The following is a 12422-nucleotide window of genomic DNA, read 5'->3' on the forward strand; positions in this document are numbered from 1 at the left end:
ATGGATCTCGCCATATGTGTATTGATTACCGACAGTTAAATAAGGTGACCATTAAGAACAAATATCCACTCCGTAGGATTGATGTCTTATTTGATCAACTTCAAGGAGCGAGTTACTTTTCAAAAATTGATTTCAGGTCGGGTTACAACCAACTTAGGGTGAGAGGTGTTGATGTTCCAAAAACAGCCTTCCGAACAAGGTATGGTCATTTTGTGTTCTTAGTGATGTCCTTTGGTATTACGAATGTCTGGCGGCTTTCATCGACCTTATGAATTGTGTGTTTAGAAATTTTCTAGACTCATTTGTTATTGTCTTTATTGATGAGATCTTGATGTACTATAAAAGTGAAGATGATCACATGAATCATTTGAGGATAGTATTGCAAGCCCTCAAAGATCACCAACTATATGCTATGTTTAGCAAGTGCGAGTTTTGGCTAAGATCGGTTGCTTTCCTTGGTCACATTGTTTCTAGTGAGGGTATAGAAGTTGATCCAAAGAAAATTGATGCGGTCAAAAGTTGGCCTAGACTTTTGAATCCTTCCGACATTCGAAGCATTTTGGCTTTGGTAGGTTACTACCAAAGGTTTGTTGAGGGATTTTCATCTATTGCATCTCCATTAACGGCCTTAACTCAAAAGAAGTCCAAGTTCGAATGGTCAAAATCTTGTGAAAAGAGCTTCCAATTGTTGAAAGATAAGCTCACCTCCGCTCCGGTTTTGACCTTACCATTGGGCACCGAAGGATTTGTAGTATATTGGGACGCTTCCCGAGTGGGTTTGGGTTGTGTCCTCATGCAGCATGGTAAAGTTATAGCTTATTCCTCGAGACAACTCAAGGTGCATGAGATGAATTATCCAACTCATGACCATGAGCTAGCGGCCATAATCTTTGCTTTAAAGATTTGGAGACACTATCTCTATGGGGTACATGTGGATGTGTTTACCGACCCCAAGAGTCTTCAATATGTTTTTAGCCAAAAAGAATTGAATCTCCGACAAAGGAGGTGGTTGGAACTCTTAAAAGATTATGATATGAGTGTTTTTTACCACCTCGGAAAAGCAAATGTGGTTGCGGATGCTTTAAGTTGTATATCTATGGGTAGCGTGTCACATGTGGAAGAAGAGAAAAGGGAGTTAGCCCGTGATGTACATAGGCTAGCCCGATTGGGTGTCCGACTTGAATATTCCCCAAAAGGAGGTCTCATGGTCTGTCATAATTCTGAGTCATCGATCGTTGTTGACGTGAAGTCTAAGCAACATCTTGACCTTATTTTGATGGAACTAAAAGGGTCAATTCTCAACAAAGCAATAGAAACTTTCTCTCAAGGAGAACATAGGGTGCTTAGGAACTAAGGAAGATTATGTGTGCCGGATGTGGATGGCCTAAGAGAGACAATCTTAGAGGAGGCCCATGGGTCCCGATACTCCATACATTCGGGAGCCACCAAAATGTATCGCGATTTACGTGAGATTTATTGGTGGAACGGAATCAAAAGAGACATAGCAGATTTTGTGCCTAGGTGCTTAAATTGCCAACAAGTAAAAGTCGAGCACCAAGGGTCGGGAGGTCTAACTCAAGATATTGATACCCCCACTTGGAAGTGGGAGGAGATCAATATTGACTTCGTGGTAGGTTTTCCTCGAACCTGTAGGCAACATGATTCCATTTGGGTCATTGTGGATAGATTGACTAAATCAGCCCATTTCCTTCCCGTCAACGTTTCTTATTCGGCGGAATATTATGTTAAGTTGTACATTAAAAAGATTGTGAAATTGCATGGGCCCCATTGTAGATTATTTCGGATAGAGGTCCCCAATTTACTTCCCATTTTTGGAGGTCTTTCCAAAGTGGGCTTGGTACTCAAGTGAAACTTAGTACCGCATTTCACCCTCAAACGGATGGTCAAGCGGAATGCACCATACAAACCCTAGAGGACATGTTGAGAGCGTGAGGCATTGACTTCAAAGGTAATTGGGATGACCACCTACCTTTAATAGAATTTTCCTACAACAATAGCTACCACTCGAGTATTGCAATGGCACCCTTTGAAGCACTTTATGGTAGAAGGTGTCGATCTCTAGTTGGGTGGTTTGAAGTAGGTGAATTTGCTCTTCTTGGTCCCGAGGTAGTCTATGAGGCTACAGAAAAAGTTCGACTTATAAGGGATAGGTTGAAAATGGCTCATAGTCGGCAAAAGTCTTATACTGATAATAGAAGGAGAGATCTTGAATTTGAAGTAGATGATTAGGTCAACTTAAAAATCTCACCCATGAAAGGGGTGATGAGGTTTGACAAGAAGGGGAAACTTAGCCCCCGATATGTTGGGCCTTATGAGATCTTGAAGCGTGTCAGAAAGGTCGCTTATGACTTGAAATTGCCCATCAAAATTGCCCCGGTTCACTCGGTGTTCCATATTTCTATGTTAAAGAAGTATATAGGTGACCCGATGTCCATTCTCCCTTTAGAAGGTTTAGGGGTGAATGAGAAGCTTTCTTATGAAGAGGTTCCGGTCGAAATCATAGATCGTCAAGTTAAGAAGTTGAGGAATAAAGAGGTTGCCTCCGTAAAAGTCCTATGGAGAAACCACCTAGATGAGGGTGCAACATTGGAGGTCGAGGCCGACGTGAAGTCCTACTACCCTCATATTTTTTCTCCTACTCCTAGCCAAAGTGGAGGTTAGTAGTCTATCTTAATTAGGTATAAATTGAAAATCATATGTGTTGATGATTATGACATGATTTCCTTGTATGTGCATATTTTTGTGAAAATTCATGCTTAAAGTTGTATTTTGAGTTTTCGTGAATTTTGTTTCTCAGGATTGAAATTGCACCCATAGATGTTGTGTGATGTTGTCTTGATGAGAATTGTAATGAGGATGCTTGATGTTGTCTTGCTAAAGAAATGTGTTGTTGATTGCTTAATATATATGTTGATGCTCATTGAATATGAAGAAGGTAGCTCCTATTATACTTATGTGAAGTAAAGAGTTTGAGAATAGTGATGTTGTGGATTAAATTCCTATATAATATGATGATATGATGTTGTTGATGTGACTGGTTATTGTGTTGCTAGTTTGAGTCATTGTCTCCCTAGAAAGAAGTCTAAGTGACATTCGGGGACTAATGTTCGTATGGGGGGATATTATAACACCCCGGAAATTCTTTGACTTAAGTTAGAGCCTCACCTTATGAATAATGACTTAAAAATAGGTAAAATGATGTTTATAAACCTAAACTAATGTAATTGACTTGGTTTTGAAGAGTAAAAGTCTAAACGTCAAGAAACAACCACGAAGTCCGGAAACAAGCGAAGAATGTGCTCAAGTGTGTCCTTAGGTTTTGGGCAGGTTTAGGTGTGTCGTATGATGGTATAATCTTGTGAAAAGGCTTAAAATAGTTAAATATATGTTCATAGGGTCAAAATGTTCAAATACAACGCCCTGGGGCCAACCTAAGGGGCCCCGAGGAGGACCCCAACCTTGTCCAAGCAAGCTGCCAAGGCAGCTTGCAAATTGCACTTGGTGGAATAGGTGCACGTCGCGGCGTTGCTCACCCAAGGAGCAAAAATCTTGTTTGCGACGCGGTCGTTTCACGGACTCTACTATCTCAAAATTTAATTCCAAATATCTTCAGGGAACAGCTCCGCATCACGGACTGGTTTCGCGACGAAAATGCAGAAATTCAGAAATCTATTTTTACTTCATTAAAGTGTCCATTTGAGTGAGGGGTATTTAGGGTACTTTAGGGGACATGTATATAATTATTTTTAAGTCAATTTACCTCACTTTTATCACTCAAACACAAAACCCCAAAGATGTAAACCTAAAGTTCCTCCTTCTCTCTACTCTTTCTCTCTTCTCAAGAACTCCATTGAAAAAGAATGGAACTTCAAGAAGAAGACCAACTCTACAAGGTTTCAACTAAGATTTTCGTGGTTAATTCATCTATAAGGTATGGTTGCTTATGAATCTTGGGATTCCTTTCCCCAAGAGGCCCCTTCAAGATGAATTTCTAAATCTACAATTTCTAGGTTTCAATCCAAAAACGTGGGTCTTCTTTCTAAAGTGAAATTGATGTTATAAACTGACTTTGATTGATGTTATATGAATAATTATGGATGAATTTATGTTGTGTTGGTGGTTTCTTGAAGAATTTCCCATGTGACCCATGTTTCTCCTTCTTTTCCTCATTCTAACTCTAGTTTGTGTTGTATATTGATTGAAGGCTATGAATTCAATGTGATGTTATGTAATTCATGTTTTTATGATGATTCTACCCTAGGTTATGTACAATTTCTATGAAATTAGGGTTGAGTCTTTGAATGAAGCCTTGAAGGCAATGAAAGGAATATGTCAATTGCTTATATTGATGTTGATTATGTTATTACTTCATGAATTACCTTGTATTATGTATTGGTTATGAATTTCTTGGTAATTGCAGTATGGATGTCTCACGAAGGGCAAGAAGGTTTGAAGGTTGGTTCTTCTTTGAACTAAAGTATGAAAGGTGAATTACTTAGATTGTAATGATGCTATACCTAATGTGTTATTGTGGTGTTCACGACCTAGTTTCCTCATCCTTAACCCTCCACACTTGAATTATCTATGAAGTATGTATGTATATTATGGTATGAATGATATATGATTGAAAGGTAGTTCTCATGATTGTAGTGTAATGTAAAGTAAAAGGTTTACTCACTTGCTAAGTGTCTCTAAAGTGAAAGGATTGTTACTCACTTATGAACACATATGAGCTATTATGATAAGATGTCTACATAAGAGTCTAGTAAAGGCTAATGTGAACTTATGTGATGACTAAAGATGATTACAAAAGGGAATCGGATTCTTAGCATTGAAAGTACATGTAAATGAGATGGGGGTCTCACGTTTGGGAAGTTTGGCTCCCCACATGGGTTTCCTCACGTTTAGCAAGTCTGGATTGCCTAAGGTATGTGTTATCTCATGAGATGGAAACCCCCACGTTTAGTAAGATAGGGTTTCTAGAAGCAATCTCACTGACCCTTAACTATGTGCCCACATAGGAATCTATCTTAGTGGATCCACCTAGATATCTATGTACGAATGGTTACACCTTAGGCAACTGTTAACCCTCTCTTTTCAGTGTGGGAGTAGAACATTGAATTCCATGTACCTCTCATGGTCTATGTCGTTTATTGAAATATTTTCCTAATGTAAAAGTAAATGAAGGTATGAAAGGTGTGAACTCTTACTAGGGCCTTCTTAAGGGTTTCTACATAGTGTAAGGGAGGGTATGGGACTTCTCTTACACATTGCACTTGTGGGATCCTAAGAGATGGTTGTAGTAGTGTTCTCTTATGATTATGATGATTATGACTTATGTATGTTGAAGCTATGTTATGTATGATCATTATGAATTTGGTAAGTTATGATGAAATATGATTTTATGAATGTATGCATGAAGTAGGTTGCTTAATGTGATACTTGGCTTTGAGCAGGTTTATGGGGTTCTATTCTTTGCATGCACTAGTATTCCTTGGGTTGTCTACATATTGGGATTATATTATGTTGGTTTGGACTATGATACTTAATTTGTGTGCATATTGGATTTACATGGCAAAAAACATGTTTTGACTAAAATGTCCTTTTGTGCATGTTTCAATGGTTTTTATGCATAGTAGTCATACTTAGTACGTGTGTTGTACTAACCCATATTTTCTCCCTTTTCCCATACATTTAGGTTCGGGCCGTTGAGGATTCAAGCTTACTTCTCAAGACACTTGGAGTTGCTTCCCCAAGTTGGTGAGTCCTCAAGTCCAAGGTTAAGACCCTATGATCTAGTTTCTATGTTTAGTTCTTTTCTTATGTTGAAAAACATTTTTGTACTTCTTATTGATGTAAGTGCTAAGTCCTATTTTTTATACTTCTATGTCTAGATGGTGCATTGTGACGAACTTAGATTCTATTTTTCATATATGAAGTGAAGTTGAACATCCTAAGTAAAAGTTTAAAATTTTTCGTGATTTTATTCTATGATACATGTTATGATGAATACTAAGGTCTTGTATAAGACCTCTTCGAGGTCGAATATGCCGGTAACGACTAGGGGGTGCTCTCGGGTCGTTAGATCAAGCTCTCATCAATGGAGGAAAATCTGCCCTCTTCTCTTCTCTTCTTCTTCTTCTTCTTCTTCTTCTTCTTCTCTTCTAGAGAGGGAATTATTTGGATAGTATTTGGGGTTTTTAGATGCATGAGTTAATGACTTAGTTTAGGGGCCAATTAAGTATTTATAGGTAGTTAAATAACTAACTAACTAACCGGCCTACCTTAACCCCTAATTAATTACTAACTTAACCCCCAAACACCTAACTTAAAACTAAACTAACCAAAACTGCCTTGACCTACGACTCCACCACCTACGGATCGTAGGTGGAGTCACAGAGAGTACTGCACTCTTCGTGGGTGTGGTCAGTGGCCTAAAGTTGTAGGCCAGCACATGCCTTGACACATGACCTCCACCTACGGGGCGTGGGTTCACCTACCGTCAGTAGGTTGTCAAGCATAGGTGCTCAAATTTGATAGCTTTTGGGCAATCTTAAGGGTCCTCCCCTAGGACCCCTTGGGTGGTTCTTGGGGGGTTGTGCCTTGACGCCCTAACCCTTAAACCTCCATTCTAAGTATGAGAATCATTTTTCCAACTTTTGACCCTCATACCACTCAAAAACTCTTACGAAAGGCTCTAGAACTCACTAGTTCAACTTACTAGTTTCCAGGGTGTTACATTATCTCCCCCTTGGGATCATTCGTCCTGGAATGACGATTCTAAACATTTCTTAAAGTCAACACTCTAAGCTAACGGTCCATCATGCATGCACTACATCTAAATGCACACAACCAAGAAAGAAAACTTCAATTCCAAACTAAACATATCAATGTAACACAAGGGGGTAGGAACTATATCTACCAACCCAAAATGCATGAAATTCTTTATTTACTCATTTTCAAGGAGGAATTAACATCTCCTAACTAAAACATGCTCAATATACACTCATGGAGCCTAAATGCAATTAACTCTCAAAAAACATTTATTCAAGGAGGAATCTTCAAACTACAAAAACTAAGGCATGCTCACAATTCATCTCATGAAGTCTATATGCAAATCTACTCAAATGCACTACAACATGAGGAAACCAATGCATATAAGTCATTTCTACCAAGACCTAAACATCTTCATGAACATGCATCATATAAGAAAATCATGGAAACATACTATTCACACATGACTTCATATAAAAGCAAATCAAGAGAAACCTAAAACTCTCAAGATCTTAAATGCTACAGGAGGAATACAAGGAAGAAGGATAAGGATATTGAGACTTCTCATTGGCCCTAGGCCTCCCAAGTAGCAACCTCAACTAAACCCTTAAAACATTACTCCTACAACTTCATGGAACAACTCCCTTGTTCTTCTATTTCTTAACTTGCCATTCTAAGACTTCTACCGGTTCTTCTAATTTAGAGAGGTTCTCTTTAAGAAACTAGCTCACAAGCAACCTCACTAACACCACTCAAGGCGAAAATTTCAAGCAAACCTAACTCATAAACATCAAGGGTACTCAACGACCTAGCTATCTAAGCACATTACCTCCCCCTTGGGTGCAAGCCTATACAAACCCTTTTTAAGCATCACGTTTTTCAATTCCAAGGTCGGATTAAGTCATCACTAAGCTTTCACATCCATCACACAAGGTGATTCTAAATCATGGTGAATTACACTTCTACCTTTCTTAGAGGAGTTTATTCACTCAACCTATTTAGGCATTATTTAAACACCCTATACAACCAATTTATCAACAAACCTCAAAACTCATCATGACTAAGTCGTGTTCTACCATTGACTATCATAACCACTCCAAAAACCTTACTAGATAGGCATACTATCTCCCCCTTGGGAGTAAGCCTACACAAATTCTTCTAAACATCTTTCATAACATAAGGCAACAATGAAACATCATTCATACTAAAGGCAACAACAAAGTCTATTATAACAAGTAACCAAAGAAAAGAAATTCGGAAATATACTAAAGCATAAAACACATATCGGAAGGGAGATGAGGAGATCACTCTTTATCTTCTCTAGATTGGAGAGTTTAAGATCTATTCTTCTTTGGAGCCTTCCCCCCGAAACCAATTAGACTGGAGGAAGAGTAGGGCTGAGACCTCCGATGCAATCTTTTTCATTTCTAGCAATCTTAGGGAAATGCCTTATCTTGTGGCCCAACTCACCACAATCAAAACAAACATTAGAGCCCACTAAGCATTCGCCCTCATGAATTCTATCACACTTACTACATCCCGGTAATACAATCTCACTACCCTCTTCTTGAGACTTGGAGTTAGACACCTTATTTTGGTTGAACTTAGGAGTACTTGAGGGACCTTGCCCGGGGAACATGGATCAAAAGGTTTCAAATAATCTTATCTTTATTTATGCTTTACATTCAGTTGAGGATTTTTTCAGCTTTTTCAGTTTAGTTATTGTTGCCTAAGAAATATTACATAATTGTAAATTTAATGTATCGATGTTATTAGACATGTATCTTATTATGATGCAGATAAAGGTGTTCATGATCATCAACATGCTCTACGTTGAAATCACTTTGCAATCAATGGCAAATTTTGGTGAGACCTTATTGCTCCTGGAGGACTCCACTTTTAATTCCAGTTTAGTTATTTTGATGTGTCGTGAGTCTTGTCCCGACATCCATCTTGAACAATAGTTGCTTCGTAGATAGATAATATTGAGAGTCTTTCAGTATTTCTTTTGAGATGTTATGCAAACTCTTACTATTTCATTACGTATATTTTAGATAGTATAAATTGGGTATTTTAAGACAAGTAAGTTATTTAAGCTTTCAAAGTTTCAAGACCCAAGGGTAACCCCTAGATGTAAAATGGTGTACTTGACCCCGAAGGGGTCTCATACAAGCCCTTAGCATATCATAACATAAGATAATAGAAAATATGGGAAAATTTAAAACTTTTACAATCGAAGTCATTTTCATAAAATCAAGTCGAAGCCTTTCTATACTGTGTCACAAACCATCTAATACACTTTAGATTAAACTCTTGGGACACATCCCATACAATAGTCTTAAAAACATTAAATAAAGACATAAAGGAAATAATGGGTTTCTCCTCGAAGTTATGAGGACTCACCAAATCTTCAACTCTTCTTTCTCCTTAGAAATCTAGACTCCAAAGGAACACAATCTCCGAAACCCTACATTTGATTAAAATGTAGGCAAAGTTTCCATTAGTATAAAATGTACCAATTATGATAGCTAGCACAACACCATAAGAGCATCGCAAAGTGGTTAGTCAACATAAGACATAAGCATAATCTCCAACATAAGATCATATAATCATAAGTCAACATAAGATATAGTTAATGAGCATAGGAGATAAGTCATAATCATAATAAGCCAAGTCTTCAACATATGCATCATATAAGCATAATTGACTCTTAGTAATCTCTACCATAATAGAACCATTCTCAAGTAACCTCAAAAGCATACAAGTGCAAAGCATGAATAGCATCCCATAATACCCCCCAAGCCAAGTATCCTTTTTTGATCATCTTAATCATAGCCTATATACATGGTAAAATCTTAAGATTTTCTTCCATAAGGGAACCATACTCCTAAGTAAACTCAAAGCACACTTGTGCAATAAATGAAAGGCATCCCATACTACCTTTCACACTAAGCATAACCTTGAAGTCATCATAGTCATATTTACCCTACTTTGGTCTCACTATTAGCTTACTTCATATATACAAGGGAACGATCACCTTAGTCAATCATATCATGTCAAGGAAGGAAACTATAGAACAATCCTATCTATGCCTACATCATATAAGAGCAAACATCTCATGAGTCACCTTAAGGTAAGCTTGTGCCATGCATGAACAAAACCCCACAAAACTACCCGTGCTAAGCTAGACACTTTAGGTTCATCATTCATGTTTATCATCTCTTAACATCATAATGACATGGGTAATCACCTCTTAGTCATGCATGTATTGGAGAGTTTTCTTGAACTACTATCCAAACTAATCAAGCTCATGTTTATAAGTGCAAGGGGGAGTCACCTCAAGGCATAAATGTTTAGCTCATCATGAAGGACAAGGGAAGTCGCTTCAAGCCACACATATCATGGAATCATAAAGACAAGGTTATTCACCTCTAGTCATACAATCAATTTATCATAGGTATTTGTCTCCATGTTCATTATTAGAGGAATATAGGTATTCGCCTCCATATTCATTTAAGGTGATATAGGTATTCGCCTACATATCCATTTTAATGTGCAATGTAGGTATTCGCCTCCACATCATCACATAAAGGCTAATGGGAAATCACCGCTTGCCTTGGGAGCCACACATATATAAAGGGTAATCACCTCACACTCCTCATACTTAACTAATTAGGAGTAAGGGAATTCACCACACATTCCTATCATGCAAAGGTCATTTAGGGGAATCACCACAAGCCTCGTCACATTTCATAGTCCTAAGACTTAGATTCATTTTAGGTGAGCAAACCTTTCAACCTAGAATCATTCTATGTGAGAGAACCTTATATGTCATATTATATTCATACATATATACCATATCTAGAATTTTACATTAGAAATTGGTATCATCATGACTCAAGTGAATCTATCGCTTCACATATTCAAGCATTTATTAAGTAGATTAGGTAGGTAAATATTTACCACCATAACTCTATCAATCAAGCTTATACCCTCATTTAGACTTTACTCTCAAAGCCTTACCATCAATAGTTAATCATATTAGCTTCACTCTAAAGCCCTAACTATTATGATCACAAGCCTTTGTCTAAAGCTTTCTTTCTAAATCTTATCATTATACCAAGATTTCAAGGCATTTCAATCACATCCTTCATTACTAAGTGATTCTAGACATAATTGATCATAGGGGTTCAATTTCATCTTTACAAGTCATGATAATTCATATTCAATAAAGTTTAGTTCAATTCATGATTATATGATCCTAACTTAGATCAATTACTACACATGACATTGATCCAAGAAGATCACCTACGAACCTTCGATTTCACCTCTTATGGCATAAACCCACAAAATATCACATTCATCAAATAGACTATGGTTTACCTTAGAAATCACATGAATTCATCATAATATCATAATTCAATCCTAAAATAATCATTATTAGTTATCTACTAGATTGGAATCATACCTAAACCCTACCCACAATGTAAGAAGGAAACCCTAGCTAGATTGGGTTTTTGACTTCACAATTGGGGGAAAACCTAGGGGGCTATATGGGTGGAAGAACACATAGATGATTAAGCTAATATACCTCAATTAAAAGCTCTAATCAAACTCTCATTAATGGACGAAAATCTGCCCTCTTCTTCTTCTTCTTCCTCTTCTTCCTTTTCCTCTTCTTCCTCTTCCTCTTCTTCTTCCTCTTCTTCTTCTTTTTCCTCTTCTTCCTCTTCCTCTTCTTCCTCTTCCTCTTTCTCTTCTTCTTCTTCCTCTTCTTCTTCTTCTTCTTCTTCTTCTTCTTCTTCTTCCTCTTCCTCTTCTTCCTCTTCCTCTTTCTCTTCCTCTTCTTCTTCTTCTTGCTATTCTTCTTCCTCTTCCTCTTCTTCTTCCTCTTCAACTTCCTCTTCTTCTTCCTCTTCTTCTTCTTTTTCCTCTTCTTCCTCTTCCTCTTTCTCTTCTTCTTCCTCTTCTTCTTCTTCTTCTTCTTCTTCTTCTTCTTCTTCTTCTTCCTCTTCTTCCTCTTCTTCCTCCTCTTCCTCTTCCTCTTCCTCTTCCTCTTCCTCTTCCTCTTCCTCTTCCTCTTCCTCTTCCTCTTCCTCTTCCTCTTCCTCTTCCTCTTCCTCTTCCTCTTCCTCTTCCTCTTCCTCTTCCTCTTCCTCTTCCTCTTCCTCTTCCTCTTCCTCTTCCTCTTCCTCTTCCTCTTCCTCTTCCTCTTCCTCTTCCTCTTCCTCTTCCTCTTCCTCTTCCTCTTCCTCTTCCTCTTCCTCTTCCTCTTCCTCTTCCTCTTCCTCTTCCTCTTCCTCTTCCTCTTCCTCTTCCTCTTCCTCTTCCTCTTCCTCTTCCTCTTCCTCTTCCTCTTCCTCTATCTCTTCTTCCTCTTCCTCTTCCTCTTCCTCTTCTTCTTCTTCTTCTTCTTCCTCTTCCTCTTCCTCTTCCTCTTCCTCTTCCTCTTCCTCTTCCTCTTCTTCTTCCTCTTCCTCTTCCTCTTCCTCTTTCTCTTCTTCTTTTTCTTCTTCTTCTTCTTCCTCTTCTTCTTCTTCTAGAGAGAGAATTATTTGGAGAGTATTTGGGGTTCTTAGATGAATGAGTTAATGACTTAGTTTAGGGGCCTATTAAGTATTTATAGG

The sequence above is a fragment of the Solanum stenotomum genome, chromosome 7 (genome assembly GCF_019186545.1).
Source record: "Solanum stenotomum isolate F172 chromosome 7, ASM1918654v1, whole genome shotgun sequence".
NCBI lineage: Eukaryota > Viridiplantae > Streptophyta > Magnoliopsida > Solanales > Solanaceae > Solanum > Solanum stenotomum.